Source organism: Helianthus annuus, chromosome 10 (genome assembly GCF_002127325.2).
Source record: "Helianthus annuus cultivar XRQ/B chromosome 10, HanXRQr2.0-SUNRISE, whole genome shotgun sequence".
Classification (NCBI taxonomy): Eukaryota; Viridiplantae; Streptophyta; class Magnoliopsida; order Asterales; family Asteraceae; genus Helianthus; species Helianthus annuus.
In genome coordinates this window covers 167828543-167854236 of record NC_035442.2, presented here as the reverse complement: position 1 = coordinate 167854236, position 25694 = coordinate 167828543, and the positions used below count along the sequence as shown (strand labels likewise).

At 36.3% G+C, this 25694-nt stretch overlaps 3 long non-coding RNA genes across 3 annotated transcripts; all 3 read right to left on the bottom strand.

Annotated features, from left to right (window-relative positions):
- Window positions 1-7611: 7611 nt before the first annotated feature.
- On the bottom strand, window positions 7612-10220 carry LOC110883426. The gene is made up of 3 exons (XR_002560461.1): window positions 10091-10220; window positions 9147-9235; window positions 7612-7804 (listed from the first exon to the last, which is right to left on the bottom strand). It is a non-coding gene; the product is annotated as an uncharacterized LOC110883426 (long non-coding RNA).
- A 3268-nt stretch (window positions 10221-13488) lies between these two features.
- Window positions 13489-16097, bottom strand: LOC110883427. Its single transcript, XR_002560462.1, has 3 exons — window positions 15968-16097; window positions 15024-15112; window positions 13489-13681 (listed from the first exon to the last, which is right to left on the bottom strand). It is a non-coding gene; the product is annotated as an uncharacterized LOC110883427 (long non-coding RNA).
- Window positions 16098-19364: 3267 nt separating this feature from the next.
- Window positions 19365-21973, bottom strand: LOC110883429. The gene is made up of 3 exons (XR_002560463.1): window positions 21844-21973; window positions 20900-20988; window positions 19365-19557 (listed from the first exon to the last, which is right to left on the bottom strand). It is a non-coding gene; the product is annotated as an uncharacterized LOC110883429 (long non-coding RNA).
- Window positions 21974-25694: the final 3721 nt, after the last annotated feature.

Genomic DNA, 25694 nt, shown 5'->3' with positions numbered 1-25694 from the left:
AATCTCTTTTTATGTTATCTCAATTATTATGTGATTTACATTTGAGCGTTATCTTCATTTCAAGTTTGGGAACACGAATCACGTTATTATCACAATCTAAAACAATTAATAATTACTCCATCGTGAACAAACTAAATTTATCTTGCTTTCATCATACATGATATTCTATGTGTAACATCATGTTATCTTATGTGCAATGCTATGTTATTCTATGTGAAACTATTTGACAAATTATGTGAAAAACAATGTGCTATGTGATGCATACATGAAATCAATTTTCCTAAACAAAAACATTATGATTAAAGTCTCATCCATGTTGTGACCATTACTTTACTCTTCATTCAGTCCTTTCTCTTTAAGATTTCGAGGACGAAATCTCCTAAAGTAGGGGAGACTGTGACACCTCGTATTTTCAATCTTTCCATTTTTGGCAAGTCTACTTGTACTTTCTATTTTTGTAAGTTGTACCTTTGTGGTATTTGGTTTTATTCCCAAATTGTACTCGAGACTTGAAATCATAATGAAAGTGCATTATTTTATTCATATTTGTGTTTGAATACTATGTATTGTCAAAACAATTGATAACATGTTAAACTATGTTAAACACGTAAAAATAGTGAAAATACATCTTAATCTCAGCTCTCAAATTCATCATTGCCAAGAGATTACCCTAAACCGTACAAAAATCGAGAATTTATACGTTAATTCGGTAAAAATATCAAAATTTGGGTTAAAATAATTTTTATGTTATTTTATTAATATTTTAAATAAGTAAACTAATAATTAAAATTAAATAAATAGATATTTAAAACTGAATTTTTTTTATGATTTTTGAGTATTTTGGTTAGTTAAACTAACCTGGTTAGCTAAATCCTGGTTAAATCAGCTAACCAGGTTAATTTTATCAAAGGGCAGCACTAACTGAGTTAGAAAACTCAGTTAGTGACTAACCCAGTTAGTCAGATTAACTGTTTGTAAAAAAAAGGGGGTTGAACCGCGTGGAACCAGGATCGAACCCGGGACCTCTCGGATAACAAACAACAACTCAACCACTCGGCCAGGCATGCCACATCCGACATACCTTGAACCCGTATCGTATTTAACATGACATTAAATGTGCCGAATTTAAATAAAGTAACCGCCAAACTGATCGTCTTCTCCGATTGAATTAATGGCCGGAAACCGTCGACCTTTCATGATCGTAACTGTCATTCATCTCCTATATATACCCGACTAACTCATCATCATTCGTTCCCTTCGCACCCGATTCCCGAAACAAACCGTAACCGACCCGTTCGCACCCTCGCCGGACCTCCGACCACCACCTTCGTCGCCGGAATCCTGCACCACCGCCGGAGAACCACCGATCACCACCTTCGCCGCTGCGAATCGCCGGAGAAGACAGTCGAATCGCCGGTAAATCGATTTCGTTTCCGAATTCCTATTTCTTTTATATATTCAGTTCTGTAATATTATTATTATTATTACCATTATTATTATTATTAACATTATTATTATTATTATTATTATTATTATTATTATTATTATTATATATTAATATTATCAGAAATATTACTAAACAGATTTATTTTTAAATCTTAAATTATATAACAGAATTATTACATAATCAGAATTTTAACAAAATAAATCAGATTTATTTAGGAATTTTCAGAATTATTATTATTAAATTTATTATTTAAAATCTGAATTATTACTTTTTATTTAATCAGATTTTATTCAGAATTATTATTTTAATCAGAATTTATATTTTAAAATTAGAATTATTATTTTATTAAATCAGAATTTATATTTTAAAATTCAGAATTTTTATTTTACAATAATCAGAATTATCATTATATATATATATATATAATAATCAGAATTATTGTTTTTTATAATAATCAGAATTATTGTTTTTATAATAATCTGAATTATTATTTAAATTATCATTTAAATCCGAATTATTAATCAGATTTATTATTTTATATAATCAGAATTATTATTTTATTTTATCTAAATCAGAATTATTATATAATAAATAGACTTACTATTTATTTAGATTAGAATTGTTATTTTATATATATATATATATATATAATCAGATTTATTATTTTAAATCAGAATTATTAATCTATATTATTAATATTAATCAGAATTATTATTTATATAAAATCCAGAATTTTAGTAATAGTATTTATAATATATTGGGTAAAATCAATAATATTATTATAATAATATATAAAAATCAATATTTATTTTACTCATTTATTTATAAATAAATTGTCATATATTTCATTAAATACAAAATATGAGACATATGATTGCTATTTTAGAAATGTTAATATTATTTTTATAAAGGCCTTGTTATTTAAATAATCTCTAAATTCCCAATATTTAACAAATCCTCAAAATTAATACGGTAAATCTCTTGTGCACATACTCTTGGGCAATCTCCTGTTCTTAATCTTTTCCATGAAAACGCAACGCAACCTAAGGTGAGTATACACGACCCATTTTCTATTTTACACTTTTGGGTGTAGTATGCATTTCTATATCAAAACACACTATGTTAAACATTTTTGCACCCTCAATCCACATTTCATGTGAATCTATTTGACTCATGTTAATCACGTTATGCTACTGTTAAACATTTATGACTGTGTGTTCATTAACTTTGCAAGCCTCCCCTAACAATGGCAGCGCTGTAGGTTGAGAAACGCCCCTCCCATAATATTATGGGTGTTAGGTTTATTCTATGTTACTCATGTTACCACCCTTCTAGGGTTAGGCTATGTTAATTGCGTTAAACTTTGGTTTGAATACATAGATTTCATCGTTACGAGTATAACTGTTAATATGAACTCATGTAGTCACGTGGATTTGAGCATGTTAAACTATTTCAAACATATTATACTATATTCAAACTTGTATACTCGCCAACATGTTTTGTTGACTTTATTTTAAATGCATACTGCAGGATGAGGAAGTCAAGATTTGAAGAAATAAATAGGATGGCCTAGAAACCCACCTTTGAAATAAACTATGTTTAATGGTTGTTATTTCCTTTCATGACAATGTATGAAACTTTGAAATTTTAATAAATGGAACTTAATTATATTGTCACATTTAGTGTTATGATGTCTTTGAGCAGTTTGTACGTCTCATCCCGATGTTTCCGCCATCGGTTGGGGTGTGACAGGATGGGTCCTTTCGGATGTGCATAGATTATCGTGAGCTCAACAAGGTGACAATAAAAAATCGCTACCCTTCACCACGCATTGACGACTTGTTTGACCAGCTGCAAGGGTCGAGTTTTTATTCCAAGATCGACTTAAGGTCGGGCTATCATCAGGTACGAGTCAGGGAGGAGGATGTACCAAAGACAGCTTTTCGAACGCGGTATGGCCACTACGAGTTTTGGGTTATGCCGTTCGGAATGACTAACGCACCCGCGGTCTTCATGGATCTTATGAACCGCGTGTGCAAACCGTATCTCGACGACTTTGTTATTGTTTTCATCGACGAAATCTTGATTTATTCCAAGAACGAGGAGGACCATGAGCGACATCTACGTCTTATCTTGGAGCTCCTGAGGAAGGAGCAGCTTTACGCGAAGTTTTCTAAGTGTGATTTCTGGATTCGAGAAGTACACTTCCTGGGGCATACTGTTAATGAAAAGGGGATACACGTGGATCCTGCTAAGATCGATGCTATTAGGAATTGGGCTCTTGAAGGCTCGGTTTCAGAATTGTGTTCTGCAGAAACAGGGAGTTTTTAGGATTCTTGAGAATTACGATTTAAAATTTTCGAAATTTAGAAACCTGAAACTAGGGTTTCGAAAATTTCTTTTAATTCTGATAATATTCTGCGAATTTGTTGGTGGTTTGATCAGTTGTTTGTTTGATTTGGCTAATCTGCAGGTTTTCGGGACAATTTTTGGTTGTTTTTGAAGAATATTTGGCTGGAATTCGAAGACTGTTCTTCGTGTTCTTCATTAGATTCATTAAATTTGTGTCAAAAGTCTGTTGATTTGCTTGTTCGATTTTGCAGGAAATTGATACGAAATCTGCTGAATTTTGTGAAGATTGAATTTCCAAATCTGCAGCCCAGCGAATTTGCAGCATCAGCAAATTTAACAAATTTGCTGACTGATCAGCGAATTTGAGACCCTATATCTCGGTGATCGGCGAACTTAAATCCAAAGGCGATTTTGGTAATCGTGTAATTTTCCACAGTGAAATTATCACGGTTTCAGCGATTTTACCAGTCGTTATAATAGCGAACTGGTTACCGGCGAAATTAATCTGAGCGAACTTGATCAGTGAAATAGACCAGCATAATTACCAGCAAATTTAAGTGACCCAGCGAATTTAACAGCATAACCTAGCGAATTTAACAGTTGTCCAGCGAAATTAACCTGGTTCACCAGCGAATTTAGCAGCAAATTTAAAACCAGCAAATTTAAAAGTGGTGCAATTTCCATTGGCAAGCGTAGGAAAATTTTCAGTGTTTTGCAAATAGAAAGTGAACCGTAACTCATTTAAAGAAACCGTCTGCACCGTTGAATTCGTGTGATTGGAAAATCTCGAAATCGGTTTTTGACATTATATATAATTGGATTCGTCTTTTCGAGACGATTCTAAAGGTGTAATTTGGTAACCACTATTTTCGGAGATATTTTGTACGGTTTTGTCAGTCTGTTTCGTTTAAAATGTCGAACATGACCAACTTGAATGCTCCTAAGATGATGAAGGTGGAGAACTATCTTACTTGGAAGGACAGCTTCAAATCCTTTATTAAATCTCAGGATGCACACATGTGGGTATGTATTGAAGATGGGTACGTAAACCCAGTACATAATTTTGAGGGCAGACCACGTAGAACGGACTACGTGAACATGAAAGAGGATGATAAAAAGATCTACGAGGCTGAAAAGAGAGCTTTAGCTGCAATAAAGACATCCTTACCTGATAGCATCAAGCATACCTTCTCAAAGTACACAAATTCAAAGGATATGTGGGATGCATTACTGAAGCGATATCAGGGAAATGAAAGTGTCACTCAGGCATTCATGGCAGAAATAGTGCCAGTTCATGAGGCTGAAACTACTGTGAGTGATGCTGAATCTCAAGTGGAGAATGCTGAAGAAAAGGTGGATGCTGAAGTCGAGAAAGAGAGTGAAGCTGAACAGGTTATTGCTGATGAAACTACAGAAGTTCATGAGGAAGAGGTAAAATCTAATTCTGTATGTTTAAGATGTCGTGAACTACAGGGTGAGGTTGACAGGTTGTCAACTCAAAATCAAAGTCTGGTGAGCGAGATGTCTAGCATAAAAGAGTCAAACTTTTTTGCTAAAAGAAATGAATCTCTATACTTGAAGAAGATAAAAGGTTATGAAAGTGAAATCGAAGCTTTAACATGCAAATTAAACGAAAAACTTCAAGTAATAGACTTAGCTCACGAAATGATGGCTGAGAAAACAAAAGAGATTTCTGAAAAATGCAAAGAGTTGTCAGATGCACAACTCAAAATTATTGAACTTGAACAGAAATTAAGTCAATTCAGAGATTCGTCTTTTGTAATGAAACACATGATGGGTGGGTTAAAGAAAAGTAATGACAAGACCACTGTGGGCTTCCAGGGCTTTAATGAAGTCCCACCTCCTCTTAGTCATGACTATTCTTTCCTCCCTGATGAAGAAGAGCTAGCAGCCTATATGTCAACCGCACCAAGTAGTTTCGGATCTACATCAAGTCAAGGTGAAGGGTCTGAGAGTGGTGATGCTAGGAAGAACAATAACAGGGAATCTTTGAAAAAGAAAAATTCACCTCCTAAGAGCAAAAATCAAACTTTTGTTAAAAAGATTAATTTTGTTCAAGGTAGTGATATGAAAAATGAAACCGCTGTTATTGAAAAAGAATCCAATGTAGAGTTTGCAAAAAATAAGAACAAAGAAAAATATGAAATTAAGCAAACTGAACAAAATTCTTCCAAGGCATCATCACCTTCCGATAAAGGATCTACCTCAGAGACTCCTACTAAGAAGTCTTTGAAAAGGAGATCGTGCTTCAGGTGTCACATAAAGGGACATGTAGCTAGCTGCTGTCCTAACAAAAATAGTGAAGCACAAATGAGTGACAAACAAAGAAGGGATAAATTACAATGAGGTGTTTGCACCAGTGGCGAGGTTGGAGGCAATTCGTTTGTTTCTAGCTTTTGCTTCTTTCAAGGGCTTCAAAGTTTACCAACTAGACGTGAAGAGTGCGTTTCTTTACGGGAAAGTCCAAGAAGTGGTGTATGTCTCACAACCAGATGGGTTCGTTGATCCAGATTATCCAGATCGAGTGTACAAACTTGATAAGGCTTTATATGGGTTACATCAAGCTCCCAGGGCGTGGTACGAGACACTGTCTACACATCTGATTAAGAATGGTTTCGAAAGAGGTCAGATTGACAGTACACTGTTCATCAAGAGGAAGAAGGAAGATTTTCTGCTGGTACAGGTGTACGTGGATGACATCATCTTTGGGTCATCAGATGAAAGCATGTGTAAAGAGTTCGAGCAGGTGATGAAGAGCAAGTTCGAAATGAGTGCTATGGGTGAGCTGTCTTACTTTCTGGGATTACAAGTTGAACAGAAGGCGGATGGGATGTTTATTCATCAAACAAAGTATGTGTATGACATTTTGAGTCGGTTCAAAATGAATGATTGCACTACTTCCAACACACCCATATGTGAAAATCACAATCTTGGCCCAGATCATGAAAGTACTGAAGACGTTGATCCTACTCAATACAGGGCAATGATTGGTTCTCTAATGTACTTGACTGCTTCAAGACCCGACATCATGTTTGCCGTATGCTTGTGTGTCAGATATCAGGCGAATCCTAAAGAGTCACACATGAAAGCAGTGAAGCGGATTCTTCGTTACTTGAAGGGGAAACCTAAACTTGGGTTGTGGTATCCAGCTGATAGTGATTTGACGTTTGTTGCTTACACTGACTCAGACTTTGGAGGATGCAAATCGAACAGAAAATCTACAACAGGTGGTTGTCAGTTCTTAGGAGGCAGGATCGTGTCTTGGCAATGCAAGAAGCAATCCTGTGTGTCTACATCTACGTGTGAAGCTGAATATATTGCTGCTGGAAGCTGCTGCTCTCAGGTTCTCTGGATACAACAGCAGATGCACGATTACGGTTTGGATTTCACTCGTACTCCTATTATGATAGACAATAATGCCACTATTTCAATAACTAATATTCTCGTGAATCACAGTCGCACAAAACATATTGACATACGTCATCATTTTATACGGGATTGTGCTGAAAAGCGACTGATTGAATTACATCGAGTCGACACAGAAGATAACCTGGCAGATCTTTATACTAAAGCATTTGACAGGGCTCACTTTGAACACTTAGTCGAACTCAACGGGATGATGTAACGCCCAAAATTTCTAATCCGAAATGTGATATTATCATACTATTATTTAACAAAAATCGGGCATGACCCGTTCGTATTATGAACAATTCCCTGTAAGACTAACTTGTAATAACTAAAAGATACGACACAGCGGAAAATATGAACCCAAAATTTCGTTCTGGTAATAAACATAATACTTACAGGGAGGTTCAAATACAGAATGTCATACACTCATTAAAAAGGATTTACCACGTTCTATTATATTAATGCTTCAGGACCTATATTTGTCAAACTATGTGACCGATCCTTCCCGTACAACCCTCGCTCCTGACTCGGTCTTCAAACCTTCTTTTCTTCATAATGATGCTAAGTCCACGTCACCTGCATTCACCACATACATATGCATCGGTTAGATTTAATGACATCATTCCTAAACTAGTCATACATAATCAGTGGTCAGTTCGCGTTCCATCTTCCCATACGAATCCTCATGAATATGCTTTCCGTGTGCATTCGAGCATTCCAAAAATCCTTTAACCTTGAGAATGACATTAACAGAATACCTGCATTCTCATTTCATGCTCAAAACAATGGTTTAGTAACTTAATTCTTCAGTTTGGTCAAACTGCACAAACATATACACAGGTTCCGGTAGCTCATAAACACTGAATCTTACTTCAAACATAGGCACAAATACATATGTATATACATAAACATGAACCTCCACACATGATTACATACTCCCATACAAACTTACAACTCCGTTATAACACTTAAATCATTCCTAAGTTTACTAAGGTATGCTAATCACGAGCTTCCATACAATTAAACCATGTACATATGACCTAGCATGCCTTCTTACTTCTCATCATTAACACCTATAAGTTCCAACCATTGGATGGTAATTTATTCCATATGCATAATGTGTAAATAAAATTAAATAACGCAAAACTTAGTTCAATCCCTTACATTCTTACCCGCACATATTACTCGTGACCACGCTTCCTAAACGCCTCTTAATTGGGATTCTAGAGTACCTTGTGGGGAAACGAAGGCCCATAACCAACACTTTATTTAAAATTAGCATATACGACAATTAAGAGGCCCTGAAAAGCATTTACAACTAGTTCCACGCACAAAACAAACAAACAAAATTAATTTGCCAGCTGCAAGGTCTGTCGCGGGCCGCGACAGCCTTGTCTACTTCCTACGCGGGGCGCCAGAGCTCCACCGTAAGCTACGGCGTCTACCGTAGCTTACGGTAAGCTCCAAAAAGCTTACGGTGACCAGAGACTGCCTTACGGCAGAAGAGAAAAGACCAGCACCCACCGTAAGCTACGGTGAGCACCGTAGCTTACGGTGGTGCCCAGTTCTACATCCTGTTTTAAGGCAAAAATTCTCTTAACTCATTCTTTTTGCATCCGAACAACTTGGAGCTTAATCCTAAATTATATGTAATTTTATTCCTTACATTACTAACTAAAAGTCCCTACCTCGGGACCTTATTCTACCCGAATTTCATTAACAATACATTACTTGTGCACATTATTCGACCCGTTTAAATCCACCCATTTGCTTTCTACTTAATTGACAATCTTTGTCTTACTAAAAGGTTACTTAACCTAGTATTTTCTGATGGATACATAATCTTACGAGATAAAACCATATTCATAAATATCAACATTTATTATACGTACTAAGAAGTGAACCAAAATTCACTTACCTCATAGACCCCATGCTTCTTACTTGATATACCGCTTCCCTTGTCTTGCTAACTCCGAAGGTATAAGTCCACATTTCCGAGGGCCTATCCTTCATTATCATTTACATACACGTGAATGTTAATCCACAAGCCAATGGTAATTAATCACATCAACAATCGGCTTTCATGTCATGTTGACTTCCGAGCATTCAATATCAACACACGTACTTGTGATCCTATCCACCTAACCTTTTCACATTTAGACTAATCGTTGAAACATGGTCCTAGCATCAATGCTTTCGATTAAGATTCTACATGTCATCCCTTACAACACATTACTTTCATGTTTACCAAACTAATGAATCACATAATATGTATCATTTATAACAACAAGGTTCATGGACCTCAAAGATGCCATCTTTTACCGATTACATAACTATTATAATTGAAACATGAAATTCGCTCAAGACACCTTCCTTTTTGCATATTTACTAACACTAACACAACCAACTCATTATGCTAGGAATTTACACTCTTCACGGACACAATATCATCTATTACCACTAGTTAAGCATTTCATCAAACACTTGGTGTGCATACAACCTACTATGCATAGTTTACAACTAGTTTAGGCATAGTCATCTCCTTCTAAATTCCAATCATTAAGAGAGTGCTCAAAATCACATTCCATTCATAGAATTAACCCTAGACTAACATCACATAACCTATTTCAAGCTAGGAACAAGTACATCAAACAAGAATTGGACATGGGTAGAACACCCATGTCGCCACTTTCATTCATAATTGTGGGTTTCACTTTAAATCATCAAATTAATTGAACCTGTTCATAACACATAATCTAAATGGTGATTCTAACACCTCTACATGCACAATTTCATACAATTTCATAGTTTGATCATAACCCAATTCATACAAACATCATCAAATCCAAAATTACAACTTACCATGTGTTTGTTAGGGCTAGATGATCGTGTATTTAGGTCCATGCACAAGATTCAATCTTGAATTCCACTCTGATTCTGTGATTTAGGGTTTGAGAGGGCTCCCCCTCTTTTCTTCTCCTCTGCTCGAACACACACATACGCCCAGAATGGGCTTTTATGATTTTTAATTTTTGTTTTATATTTTGCCTTTCTCTTTGCCCATTTTCAACCCCTCATGTTTGTCCCTTGTTCATACTTAACCCAACTTCATATCCTTATTTGTTTTAACAAAGCATTTAACTAGGTTTAATAACCTAGTTATTACATTTCCTTCTTTTAGATGTAGTAACATTCTAGCAACTAAATAGTTCGAGTTTTGGGGTGTTACAAATCTACTCCCCTTAAAGAAGGTTTCGTCCCCGAAACCTACTTCATCAATATTGGTTTATGCATAAGTAAGGTCATAACTTTAAAACCATTTTTTTTTCCAGAAATCCGTTCTCCATCCCATTCAATAAATCATCCTATCTAGATTTGTACGTAACATTCATTAAACACCGAACATATATTTCATCCGACCCGTTCATAACGGTCAATGCATATATATATTCGTATTTCTCTTTATCATTAATAAAATTTAAACCCTTGCGACCTTCTTTAACGAGTCGCCACTTAACCGACTTCTTTCGTACAAATATCATATTTTAACACATTTATATCTTCAAATTCTATTCATATATGGGTTTTAAAGTTTAATGCGCACCTTTATGAGTTCCGGGACGGAGCCCGGATCAGCCGGTCTCATGAACTTTCGTCTTGATCCCGCTGCGATTTACGGCTACTAGCCCTAACTTACGGTTACTACTTATTGGTTAATCTCGTCCCAAAGATTACTTATTAGGCACTAGCATTCATACAATTAGATGATATTAGGTTCGAGTTGAAATTCATTCCTTGGCTGACCTATAAGAGTCAGACCTCCCTTTTTGTGTCACATTTGCGCTATCAAAAATTCATGCGGATGTTCATTTTCGGATGCTAAACACTTCACTGACCTTACTATTTTGGCGCAATATTACGACAAGCAAAAGCGATTCGAACCTCCTTGTTACCATTCATACCATCTCTAACTTAACTTGATTCATCCTTGTGATGAGCCTCCGCTCACGAGCATTCTTTCACTGTCCTCGATAGGTTCATCGTGTCCTGATCCCTGTCATTCTTATTATAAGGTTAGGGGCTCACACAATACATTCAACTTTGTTCAGACATAATGTTTATTGCATCTCCTTGATTATATATTAATTCTTTCTCGATTTCTTTTTTTTTCTTTTTTTTTTCTTCAAAACATTAGTACGTTCAACCTGTTTAAACAGGTCAATACATGACCATTACCTAACATGTTACTTCCGTTGTTTGACCCGTTTACGACGGGTCAATACATAACCGTTCCCTTGCAATTGTTTAGCTTATTTGTCAACTTCTGCAGTTTGACTTTTCAAAGTCAATTTATCACTTCTTTCTTATTATAAATACACACAACGAAGCACGCGTTTGTACTTCTTGTCGATTCAAGCATGCATACAATTTCATTGTTTCATGCTTTAGTGCTTCTCACGTATACTTGTCTTTTCCATTAAAACATAAGCCTTCCGCCCGGGTCATAACCCGTTATTCCTTTGACTCCCTAGAGTCGAGTATTAACATATCTCATGCTTGATTTTATCTAAGGTTTATTTCTTACAACTAAAACTTCTTGCCACATCAACCGTTTTCAAAGTTTTATATTTACTTACTTAATGGACCAGACTGCTCTATCCATTCTTTTATTACTTGTTTTGTTACTTATCATTTTATTGCGTTTGACTTCTGGAAGTCTAATTTGTAATTTCATTCTTACATATGCGTATCAATTATCCTATTCTGACACATCCGCCTCTAGTTGAGTCATAAGCTCCTATTAAAAGTATAACCCTATTTTTACATACCTAATGTAAGCAAAATTCATTGATTTGTTATTCATACCTTACGATGGTCCTTTCTTTCCAATTAGCGACATTGCGTGCCCATTCATCAAGCTCACCTATAAGTATAAAACTTAACAAACCAAAACATTAAATATCGGATTTAAATGGCGATTACCATTTGACCCGCATGACTCATTTGTCCCTTTAACCATTCTTGCATACAAACGTATTTGTGTATATATATATATAAGTTTAAGACATAACTTGGATAATATCCTCTTTTCTTTTCTTTTCTTATCATTCATTATGTTTCGAACCCGTCCCGCGGTTTATATCATCTCATTCCTACTTTTATTCTTTCTTTGTTTTGAATCCGTCTCGCGAATTCTAACATATCATTCATGCTTTCATTCCTTTCATGCTTCGAATCCGTCTCGCGGATTCTAACACATCATTCATGCTTTCATTCCTTTCATGCTTCGAATCCGTCTCGCGGATTCTAGCACATCATTCATGCTTTCATTCATTTCATGCTTCGAATCCGTCTCGCGGATTCTAGCACATCATTCATGCTTTCATTCATTTCATGCTTCGAATCCGTCTCGCGGATTCTAGCACATCATTCATGCTTTCATTCCTTTCATGTTTCGAATCTGTCTCGCGGATTCTAACACATCATTCATACTTTCATTTCTGAAAGTCTTACATTCCTCTTCACCCCCACGTCCACCTACTACCTAGATCTAGCGAACATACCTGTAACAATTATCACGGTCTCACGAACGTCATATGTTTCTTGTGTACTGGCCAGGTACACAATCCGCATACTAGTTTCGTGTCTTCGTGTAATCGCCACCTTATGTCCGAAGAATTAAGTTTCGGCACGTGTAACATTTTCAAAATTTCATTATCATTCCATTATTACATTTTACTTAAAATTTTTTCTTTCACTTGCTAAATTTTACCATTACAGGTACTTACACATATTAAATATACGTACCTGGAATCAATTTATCTTACTATGTGCCTTGGTGTCAGTCCAAGACGGTACTCGTGGATCATCCTCTCCAACAACTATGCTTACCCTTCACATAACATACTGTTAGTTTTTTTTTATATATATATACATGCTTAAATACACACTTACATTAGCTTCTACCTTTAAATTTTTATCGAGTCTTGGATTGTATGGGTCCCTTGTCACAAGAGCACTATGGTTTGAGTTCAAGTATTTACCTCCACATACTTGATTTCCCTCAAACCATGGCTCTGATACCAACTTGTAACGCCCAAAATTTCTAATCCGAAATGTGATATTATCATACTATTATTTAACAAAAATCGGGCATGACCCGTTCGTATTATGAACAATTCCCTGTAAGACTAACTTGTAATAACTAAAAGATACGACACAGCGGAAAATATGAACCCAAAATTTCGTTCTGGTAATAAACATAATACTTACAGGGAGGTTCAAATACAGAATGTCATACACTCATTAAAAAGGATTTACCACGTTCTATTATATTAATGCTTCAGGACCTATATTTGTCAAACTATGTGACCGATCCTTCCCGTACAACCCTCGCTCCTGACTCGGTCTTCAAACCTTCTTTTCTTCATAATGATGCTAAGTCCACGTCACCTGCATTCACCACATACATATGCATCGGTTAGATTTAATGACATCATTCCTAAACTAGTCATACATAATCAGTGGTCAGTTCGCGTTCCATCTTCCCATACGAATCCTCATGAATATGCTTTCCGTGTGCATTCGAGCATTCCAAAAATCCTTTAACCTTGAGAATGACATTAACAGAATACCTGCATTCTCATTTCATGCTCAAAACAATGGTTTAGTAACTTAATTCTTCAGTTTGGTCAAACTGCACAAACATATACACAGGTTCCGGTAGCTCATAAACACTGAATCTTACTTCAAACATAGGCACAAATACATATGTATATACATAAACATGAACCTCCACACATGATTACATACTCCCATACAAACTTACAACTCCGTTATAACACTTAAATCATTCCTAAGTTTACTAAGGTATGCTAATCACGAGCTTCCATACAATTAAACCATGTACATATGACCTAGCATGCCTTCTTACTTCTCATCATTAACACCTATAAGTTCCAACCATTGGATGGTAATTTATTCCATATGCATAATGTGTAAATAAAATTAAATAACGCAAAACTTAGTTCAATCCCTTACATTCTTACCCGCACATATTACTCGTGACCACGCTTCCTAAACGCCTCTTAATTGGGATTCTAGAGTACCTTGTGGGGAAACGAAGGCCCATAACCAACACTTTATTTAAAATTAGCATATACGACAATTAAGAGGCCCTGAAAAGCATTTACAACTAGTTCCACGCACAAAACAAACAAACAAAATTAATTTGCCAGCTGCAAGGTCTGTCGCGGGCCGCGACAGCCTTGTCTACTTCCTACGCGGGGCGCCAGAGCTCCACCGTAAGCTACGGCGTCTACCGTAGCTTACGGTAAGCTCCAAAAAGCTTACGGTGACCAGAGACTGCCTTACGGCAGAAGAGAAAAGACCAGCACCCACCGTAAGCTACGGTGAGCACCGTAGCTTACGGTGGTGCCCAGTTCTACATCCTGTTTTAAGGCAAAAATTCTCTTAACTCATTCTTTTTGCATCCGAACAACTTGGAGCTTAATCCTAAATTATATGTAATTTTATTCCTTACATTACTAACTAAAAGTCCCTACCTCGGGACCTTATTCTACCCGAATTTCATTAACAATACATTACTTGTGCACATTATTCGACCCGTTTAAATCCACCCATTTGCTTTCTACTTAATTGACAATCTTTGTCTTACTAAAAGGTTACTTAACCTAGTATTTTCTGATGGATACATAATCTTACGAGATAAAACCATATTCATAAATATCAACATTTATTATACGTACTAAGAAGTGAACCAAAATTCACTTACCTCATAGACCCCATGCTTCTTACTTGATATACCGCTTCCCTTGTCTTGCTAACTCCGAAGGTATAAGTCCACATTTCCGAGGGCCTATCCTTCATTATCATTTACATACACGTGAATGTTAATCCACAAGCCAATGGTAATTAATCACATCAACAATCGGCTTTCATGTCATGTTGACTTCCGAGCATTCAATATCAACACACGTACTTGTGATCCTATCCACCTAACCTTTTCACATTTAGACTAATCGTTGAAACATGGTCCTAGCATCAATGCTTTCGATTAAGATTCTACATGTCATCCCTTACAACACATTACTTTCATGTTTACCAAACTAATGAATCACATAATATGTATCATTTATAACAACAAGGTTCATGGACCTCAAAGATGCCATCTTTTACCGATTACATAACTATTATAATTGAAACATGAAATTCGCTCAAGACACCTTCCTTTTTGCATATTTACTAACACTAACACAACCAACTCATTATGCTAGGAATTTACACTCTTCACGGACACAATATCATCTATTACCACTAGTTAAGCATTTCATCAAACACTTGGTGTGCATACAACCTACTATGCATAGTTTACAACTAGTTTAGGCATAGTCATCTCCTTCTAAATTCCAATCATTAAGAGAGTGCTCAAAATCACATTCCATTCATAGAATTAACCCTAGACTAACATCACATAACCTATTTCAAGCTAGGAACAAGTACATCAAACAAGAATTGGACATGGGTAGAACACCCATGTCGCCACTTTCATTCATAATTGTGGGTTTCACTTTAAATCATCAAATTAATTGAACCTGTTCATAACACATAATCTAAATGGTGATTCTAACACCTCTACATGCACAATTTCATACAATTTCATAGTTTGATCATAACCCAATTCATACAAACATCATCAAATCCAAAATTACAACTTACCATGTGTTTGTTAGGGCTAGATGATCGTGTATTTAGGTCCATGCACAAGATTCAATCTTGAATTCCACTCTGATTCTGTGATTTAGGGTTTGAGAGGGCTCCCCCTCTTTTCTTCTCCTCTGCTCGAACACACACATACGCCCAGAATGGGCTTTTATGATTTTTAATTTTTGTTTTATATTTTGCCTTTCTCTTTGCCCATTTTCAACCCCTCATGTTTGTCCCTTGTTCATACTTAACCCAACTTCATATCCTTATTTGTTTTAACAAAGCATTTAACTAGGTTTAATAACCTAGTTATTACATTTCCTTCTTTTAGATGTAGTAACATTCTAGCAACTAAATAGTTCGAGTTTTGGGGTGTTACAAATCTACTCCCCTTAAAGAAGGTTTCGTCCCCGAAACCTACTTCATCAATATTGGTTTATGCATAAGTAAGGTCATAACTTTAAAACCATTTTTTTTTCCAGAAATCCGTTCTCCATCCCATTCAATAAATCATCCTATCTAGATTTGTACGTAACATTCATTAAACACCGAACATATATTTCATCCGACCCGTTCATAACGGTCAATGCATATATATATTCGTATTTCTCTTTATCATTAATAAAATTTAAACCCTTGCGACCTTCTTTAACGAGTCGCCACTTAACCGACTTCTTTCGTACAAATATCATATTTTAACACATTTATATCTTCAAATTCTATTCATATATGGGTTTTAAAGTTTAATGCGCACCTTTATGAGTTCCGGGACGGAGCCCGGATCAGCCGGTCTCATGAACTTTCGTCTTGATCCCGCTGCGATTTACGGCTACTAGCCCTAACTTACGGTTACTACTTATTGGTTAATCTCGTCCCAAAGATTACTTATTAGGCACTAGCATTCATACAATTAGATGATATTAGGTTCGAGTTGAAATTCATTCCTTGGCTGACCTATAAGAGTCAGACCTCCCTTTTTGTGTCACATTTGCGCTATCAAAAATTCATGCGGATGTTCATTTTCGGATGCTAAACACTTCACTGACCTTACTATTTTGGCGCAATATTACGACAAGCAAAAGCGATTCGAACCTCCTTGTTACCATTCATACCATCTCTAACTTAACTTGATTCATCCTTGTGATGAGCCTCCGCTCACGAGCATTCTTTCACTGTCCTCGATAGGTTCATCGTGTCCTGATCCCTGTCATTCTTATTATAAGGTTAGGGGCTCACACAATACATTCAACTTTGTTCAGACATAATGTTTATTGCATCTCCTTGATTATATATTAATTCTTTCTCGATTTCTTTTTTTTTCTTTTTTTTTTCTTCAAAACATTAGTACGTTCAACCTGTTTAAACAGGTCAATACATGACCATTACCTAACATGTTACTTCCGTTGTTTGACCCGTTTACGACGGGTCAATACATAACCGTTCCCTTGCAATTGTTTAGCTTATTTGTCAACTTCTGCAGTTTGACTTTTCAAAGTCAATTTATCACTTCTTTCTTATTATAAATACACACAACGAAGCACGCGTTTGTACTTCTTGTCGATTCAAGCATGCATACAATTTCATTGTTTCATGCTTTAGTGCTTCTCACGTATACTTGTCTTTTCCATTAAAACATAAGCCTTCCGCCCGGGTCATAACCCGTTATTCCTTTGACTCCCTAGAGTCGAGTATTAACATATCTCATGCTTGATTTTATCTAAGGTTTATTTCTTACAACTAAAACTTCTTGCCACATCAACCGTTTTCAAAGTTTTATATTTACTTACTTAATGGACCAGACTGCTCTATCCATTCTTTTATTACTTGTTTTGTTACTTATCATTTTATTGCGTTTGACTTCTGGAAGTCTAATTTGTAATTTCATTCTTACATATGCGTATCAATTATCCTATTCTGACACATCCGCCTCTAGTTGAGTCATAAGCTCCTATTAAAAGTATAACCCTATTTTTACATACCTAATGTAAGCAAAATTCATTGATTTGTTATTCATACCTTACGATGGTCCTTTCTTTCCAATTAGCGACATTGCGTGCCCATTCATCAAGCTCACCTATAAGTATAAAACTTAACAAACCAAAACATTAAATATCGGATTTAAATGGCGATTACCATTTGACCCGCATGACTCATTTGTCCCTTTAACCATTCTTGCATACAAACGTATTTGTGTATATATATATATAAGTTTAAGACATAACTTGGATAATATCCTCTTTTCTTTTCTTTTCTTATCATTCATTATGTTTCGAACCCGTCCCGCGGTTTATATCATCTCATTCCTACTTTTATTCTTTCTTTGTTTTGAATCCGTCTCGCGAATTCTAACATATCATTCATGCTTTCATTCCTTTCATGCTTCGAATCCGTCTCGCGGATTCTAACACATCATTCATGCTTTCATTCCTTTCATGCTTCGAATCCGTCTCGCGGATTCTAGCACATCATTCATGCTTTCATTCATTTCATGCTTCGAATCTGTCTCGCGGATTCTAGCACATCATTCATGCTTTCATTCATTTCATGCTTCGAATCCGTCTCGCGGATTCTAGCACATCATTCATGCTTTCATTCCTTTCATGTTTCGAATCTGTCTCGCGGATTCTAACACATCATTCATACTTTCATTTCTGAAAGTCTTACATTCCTCTTCACCCCCACGTCCACCTACTACCTAGATCTAGCGAACATACCTGTAACAATTATCACGGTCTCACGAACGTCATATGTTTCTTGTGTACTGGCCAGGTACACAATCCGCATACTAGTTTCGTGTCTTCGTGTAATCGCCACCTTATGTCCGAAGAATTAAGTTTCGGCACGTGTAACATTTTCAAAATTTCATTATCATTCCATTATTACATTTTACTTAAAATTTTTTCTTTCACTTGCTAAATTTTACCATTACAGGTACTTACACATATTAAATATACGTACCTGGAATCAATTTATCTTACTATGTGCCTTGGTGTCAGTCCAAGACGGTACTCGTGGATCATCCTCTCCAACAACTATGCTTACCCTTCACATAACATACTGTTAGTTTTTTTTATATATATATACATGCTTAAATACACACTTACATTAGCTTCTACCTTTAAATTTTTATCGAGTCTTGGATTGTACGGGTCCCTTGTCACAAGAGCACTATGGTTTGAGTTCAAGTATTTACCTCCACATACTTGATTTCCCTCAAACCATGGCTCTGATACCAACTTGTAACGCCCAAAATTTCTAATCCCAAATGTGATATTATCATACTATTATTTAACAAAAATCGGGCATGACCCGTTCGTATTATGAACAATTCCCTGTAAGACTAACTTGTAATAACTAAAAGATACGACACAGCGGAAAATATGAACCCAAAATTTCGTTCTGGTAATAAACATAATACTTACAGGGAGGTTCAAATACAGAATGTCATACACTCATTAAAAAGGATTTACCACGTTCTATTATATTAATGCTTCAGGACCTATATTTGTCAAACTATGTGACCGATCCTTCCCGTACAACCCTCGCTCCTGACTCGGTCTTCAAACCTTCTTTTCTTCATAATGATGCTAAGTCCACGTCACCTGCATTCACCACATACATATGCATCGGTTAGATTTAATGACATCATTCCTAAACTAGTCATACATAATCAGTGGTCAGTTCGCGTTCCATCTTCCCATACGAATCCTCATGAATATGCTTTCCGTGTGCATTCGAGCATTCCAAAAATCCTTTAACCTTGAGAATGACATTAACAGAATACCTGCATTCTCATTTCATGCTCAAAACAATGGTTTAGTAACTTAATTCTTCAGTTTGGTCAAACTGCACAAACATATACACAGGTTCCGGTAGCTCATAAACACTGAATCTTACTTCAAACATAGGCACAAATACATATGTATATACATAAACATGAACCTCCACACATGATTACATACTCCCATACAAACTTACAACTCCGTTATAACACTTAAATCATTCCTAAGTTTACTAAGGTATGCTAATCACGAGCTTCCATACAATTAAACCATGTACATATGACCTAGCATGCCTTCTTACTTCTCATCATTAACACCTATAAGTTCCAACCATTGGATGGTAATTTATTCCATATGCATAATGTGTAAATAAAATTAAATAACGCAAAACTTAGTTCAATCCCTTACATTCTTACCCGCACATATTACTCGTGACCACGCTTCCTAAACGCCTCTTAATTGGGATTCTAGAGTACCTTGTGGGGAAACGAAGGCCCATAACCAACACTTTATTTAAAATTAGCATATACGACAATTAAGAGGCCCTGAAAAGCATTTACAACTAGTTCCACGCACAAAACAAACAAACAAAATTAATTTGCCAGCTGCAAGGTCTGTCGCGGGCCGCGACAGCCTTGTCTACTTCCTACGCGGGGCGCCAGAGCTCCACCGTAAGCTACGGCGTCTACCGTAGCTTACGGTAAGCTCCAAAAAGCTTACGGTGACCAGAGACTGCCTTACGGCAGAAGAGAAAAGACCAGCACCCACCGTAAGCTACGGTGAGCACCGTAGCTTACGGTGGTGCCCAGTTCTACATCCTGTTTTAAGGCAAAAATTCTCTTAACTCATTCTTTTTGCATCCGAACAACTTGGAGCTTAATCCTAAATTATATGTAATTTTATTCCTTACATTACTAACTAAAAGTCCCTACCTCGGGACCTTATTCTACCCGAATTTCATTAACAATACATTACTTGTGCACATTATTCGACCCGTTTAAATCCACCCATTTGCTTTCTACTTAATTGACAATCTTTGTCTTACTAAAAGGTTACTTAACCTAGTATTTTCTGATGGATACATAATCTTACGAGATAAAACCATATTCATAAATATCAACATTTATTATACGTACTAAGAAGTGAACCAAAATTCACTTACCTCATAGACCCCATGCTTCTTACTTGATATACCGCTTCCCTTGTCTTGCTAACTCCGAAGGTATAAGTCCACATTTCCGAGGGCCTATCCTTCATTATCATTTACATACACGTGAATGTTAATCCACAAGCCAATGGTAATTAATCACATCAACAATCGGCTTTCATGTCATGTTGACTTCCGAGCATTCAATATCAACACACGTACTTGTGATCCTATCCACCTAACCTTTTCACATTTAGACTAATCGTTGAAACATGGTCCTAGCATCAATGCTTTCGATTAAGATTCTACATGTCATCCCTTACAACACATTACTTTCATGTTTACCAAACTAATGAATCACATAATATGTATCATTTATAACAACAAGGTTCATGGACCTCAAAGATGCCATCTTTTACCGATTACATAACTATTATAATTGAAACATGAAATTCGCTCAAGACACCTTCCTTTTTGCATATTTACTAACACTAACACAACCAACTCATTATGCTAGGAATTTACACTCTTCACGGACACAATATCATCTATTACCACTAGTTAAGCATTTCATCAAACACTTGGTGTGCATACAACCTACTATGCATAGTTTACAACTAGTTTAGGCATAGTCATCTCCTTCTAAATTCCAATCATTAAGAGAGTGCTCAAAATCACATTCCATTCATAGAATTAACCCTAGACTAACATCACATAACCTATTTCAAGCTAGGAACAAGTACATCAAACAAGAATTGGACATGGGTAGAACACCCATGTCGCCACTTTCATTCATAATTGTGGGTTTCACTTTAAATCATCAAATTAATTGAACCTGTTCATAACACATAATCTAAATGGTGATTCTAACACCTCTACATGCACAATTTCATACAATTTCATAGTTTGATCATAACCCAATTCATACAAACATCATCAAATCCAAAATTACAACTTACCATGTGTTTGTTAGGGCTAGATGATCGTGTATTTAGGTCCATGCACAAGATTCAATCTTGAATTCCACTCTGATTCTGTGATTTAGGGTTTGAGAGGGCTCCCCCTCTTTTCTTCTCCTCTGCTCGAACACACACATACGCCCAGAATGGGCTTTTATGATTTTTAATTTTTGTTTTATATTTTGCCTTTCTCTTTGCCCATTTTCAACCCCTCATGTTTGTCCCTTGTTCATACTTAACCCAACTTCATATCCTTATTTGTTTTAACAAAGCATTTAACTAGGTTTAATAACCTAGTTATTACATTTCCTTCTTTTAGATGTAGTAACATTCTAGCAACTAAATAGTTCGAGTTTTGGGGTGTTACAGATGAGGAATCCTGAATAACTGGTTTTTCATAAGAATTTTTGTAAATAATTTACTGCTTTTCTTAAAAATCAAAAACACAAAAAAATTGAAAAATCAAAAACATAAAAAAATTAGAAAATCAAAAATGAGTTATCACTGTGTGAAAAGGAGAAATGATAGTACATCAGCAAGTTAGACTGTCACACTGAACTTGAATAATAAATTGCTTAAGTGTGATAGCAGCTTCATTATATGATGTACCAGTAGGCAAAAAGCATGAACTAATCAACTTACCAATGTGATATAAACTTAAATGAACTGAATATGAGTGGGGAACACATTAGTGGTGTATGGTTTAATGACCTTAATTCTTGCGTTGATAGATTGCCAAAATCTGAAGTTTTGGGTCTTTATACTGTTGTTTCAACTAGGGATATCTTGGCTGTCTGTCTGTTAGAACTAAAATTGTACATGACCCCAAGAAAGATAGTCACTTGGAATTAGCTCATTTCTATTTGAATGTTTGTATGTGTCCCGATACACACAATTTTGATCTGATTCTGAAATCTTCTCCAAAAAAAAGTCGTGTACCTCCTCTGCTGCATCCAGATATATGCTGACCTGGAGGTGCTAGGCAACGACAGCTTCTGCTGCATCAAGATACATGCTGACCTAGCTGTACGTTGTCGCGCTATAGATCTAATACACCCGAAAGAGGCCCTCAAGTGCCCAAAAGAAACCCAAGAAACCTATATCAAACTGAGAAAATCTCATTTGATCTGTATATTATACCATCTCTACTAAAGATCTATTCTGTTCTCTTCTCAACCTATTCCCAGTTAAGATTTCAGAAATCTGGATTGGACTTGTGAAATATGTGGTAGGGAAGATACTTGCATGATAGAGTGTGCTGTTTATATTTCCAGGATTTGATTAGTATTTATTTGGGTGTTCATTGTTAAGAAATCAAAACATGATAACACAGATTATATGCAGACCTAGACACCGTCATGATATCTTAAAGGATGACATTCAGTATACTCACCTACTACGATGAATCTTTGTGCATACCTTGATCGTGGGGGTATATCCTGTTGTGGGACACGCTAATATTTCAGTATAATAAAATTACCTTAACGTATCATACGGTAATGGTACTTGAAATGTTCATGCATTTTGTTTAGGTGGACAAACATACTGGTAATCGTCTTGAACTGCTTTTCACTAGAAATTAAACAAAGAATTATCTAATTGTGTGAAACAGTTTTATTGAGCTGATATGATCTTCTTACCAGTGATTCTCACAAAAATAGAGTGTTTTTTGTTTTTGTATTTACTTGCTTTCAGAAAAATATAAAAATCCAAAAATAGTGTCTTTTTCTGTTTAAAATTCTTAATGTACGGAAAACTGTTATTCTTGGAAGAATTGTTACCGATAGGGGGAGACGGTGTTAGAAAGTGAGTTCAAAATTTTCAATCAGGCAGGTTCTTGTGTGTTAAATGAAAAGTTTTGCGTGTTGGTGATGAAATTGAAAAAGCTTAATCTGTTATACAGTTTACCTAATCTCTTGAAAAATAATAATTTATTTAACTTATGTTGAAAAATTCTTATGGTTTCTCGAGATGTTTGTTTTATAGTATACAGATTGAAGCGGTATTGTTGCTGAGAAGTTGCTGTGAAGTGTGAAGATGAGAGTTTGATTGGCTGCATGGTAGAACCTCCTTTCTAAATTGCAGACAAGAGTGAAGAGTTTGAAGATTGCTGTGCCAATGCTGAACTGGAGTTTACTCAAACGCTAACGTGTTGAAGATTTGGTGATTGGATGCATCAGCTTAGGGGGAGTCTGTTGCTGACAGAAGCTATTGAAGCTGAAGCTATCCAAGGACCAAAAGACAGTGCAAGACTATATGAAGATTGCAAGAAGACTGAAGACAAAGTTTTGACTCAAGACAAAGTTTTTATGAAGCTATTGTCAAGGGGGAGTTTGTTGGTGCATATTTGTGACAACAGCTTAGATTTGGTCTTTGGATATCTTGTAATTGGTTAAACGATAAACAGTTAGCGGGTTTAGCTTTGTAATAGTTAGTTGTAATGTTTGGGCTAACTAAACCCAAAGAATTGGGTGATGGGGGGCGAATTGGGCCTGTCCAATTCGCAGCCCATGATGTTTGACCTATCCCAGTTGTAAACCTTGTGTTATATAAACAAGGTTAGACATTAGGGTTTAAGGTTAATCAGTTAATCAGCCTGAACAGAATCTGTGAGAGATAGAATTTCGTGAGAGACAAGTCTTGGACGAAATTAGGGTTTGTGAGGGATCTTGATTGATTGTAATCAGTTTGATAGTTAATCAATAAAGATCCGGTTTGAAAGTGAATTGATGATTTCTGTTTCTACACGTTTCTGCTAATTCTGATCAAGAGGATTCCGCACTCTTGATTGGAAAGACGATTCTGTTAAAGATCCATACATCAAGGGGACCTACAGGCACCGAAGAATCCTTCGGAGGTGCGACAATTTCTTGGTCTTGCAGGGTACTATCGTCGGTTTATTCAGGATTTCTCGAAAATTGCTCAACCTCTTACCTCCTTGACGCAGAAGAACGTAGTTTATTCTTGGGGAGCGAAGCAGGAGGATGCTTTCCAACTTTTGAAGCAGAAATTGTGCAGCGCACCAATCTTGTCTCTACCAGAGGGTACGGAAGATTTTGTGGTTTACTGTGATGCTTCGATCCAGGGTCTCGGTTGTGTGTTGATGCAGCGCGACAAGGTGATAGCATATGCTTCTCGACAGTTGAAGGTACACGAGAAGAATTATACGACTCACGACTTGGAATTAGGAGCTGTGGTTTTCGCGTTGAAGATCTGGAGGCACTATCTGTACGGTACCAAATGCACCATCTACACCGATCACAGAAGTCTCCAGCATATCTTCGACCAGAAGGAATTAAATATGCGGCAGCGTCGTTGGATAGAGCTTCTGAACGATTATGAGTGTGCTATCAAGTATCATCCGGGGAAAGCTAATGTAGTAGCTGATGCACTTAGCCGAAAAGTGACAAAGCCTAAACGTGTTCGCGCATTACAACTCACTATTCATTCAAACCTTCCTGATAAGATTCGTACGGCTCAAGCTGAGGCATTAAAGGAAGAAAACATTGAAGCTGAGGGTTTGCGGGGTATGAAAAAGCAGCTTGAGCAGAGATCTGATGGCATCTATTATATTATGGAAAGAGTGTGGATTCCTTTGTATGGTGATCTCAGAGAACTTGTGATGGATGAAGCGCACAAGTCACGATACTCTATTCATCCGGGGTCTGATAAGATGTATCAGGACCTCAAAGTCTTGTATTGGTGGCCGAATATGAAAGCTATCATAGCGACATACGTGAGTAAGTGTTTGACTTATGCTAAAGTCAAGGTGGAGTATCAGAAACCCTCGGGTCTACTTCAGCAGCCAAAGATACCCATGTGGAAATGGGAGCAGATTGCTATGGATTTCG